This window comes from Pteropus alecto, unplaced genomic scaffold (genome assembly GCF_000325575.1).
Source record: "Pteropus alecto unplaced genomic scaffold, ASM32557v1 scaffold5, whole genome shotgun sequence".
NCBI classification, from domain to species: Eukaryota; Metazoa; Chordata; class Mammalia; order Chiroptera; family Pteropodidae; genus Pteropus; species Pteropus alecto.
In genome coordinates, this window is record NW_006441953.1 from 4,611,565 (window position 1) to 4,612,254 (window position 690).

A 690-nucleotide genomic window follows, 5' to 3' on the forward strand; every position below is an offset into this window, starting at 1 on the left:
ATATATATATATATATATTCATATTCCAAAAAAAGTAAAATGGACAAATGTTTTAGTATCTCAGTGTCCTAATGTGGTAGAGTTTTGGGTTTTTTTTTCTGTGATAAAGGTATAACCCTTTCATTTGCTCAATGGATATTTCAGATTTTTAAAGAGACCATAGGAAAGAACACCGTTTACAGAGATTTTTATCTGGTGCATTCTCTCAGCAGCGTGTGACGACTTGACTTGGCTACTGATAAAGAGCGCCATGCGCGACACAACTGCCAGGCCTTTTCCTTCACCTAATTGGTATACTTCAGTTTCGCTTATCAATTGAGCATCCCAAGTTCTACAAAATGATTTTTTTGAACAAGTGCAATAGTGTATCTTTTGTTATTTAACTTGGTGGAGGCAGGGCAGAAGGGGGCGTATAAATTAGTGAGCCTTTGAGTTGGGGCCAGAAAATATGGCCTTAGAGCTCCTTTTAATGATTCATTTCCTTTTTGGTCATATAAACTGCACAATTGAAATGAAAGGGGAAAATAATTGAAAATTTCACTTTTAGGTGCCAATAACACATTGCACTAAACTGATGGAAGAAGTTATCCAAAGTACTGTATAACATCTTGTTTATAATTTAATGTTTTCTAAAGTGAAAAATGTTAGTGGTTTTCCAAACAGCCAAATAAAAATAATTCTTTGTAAATA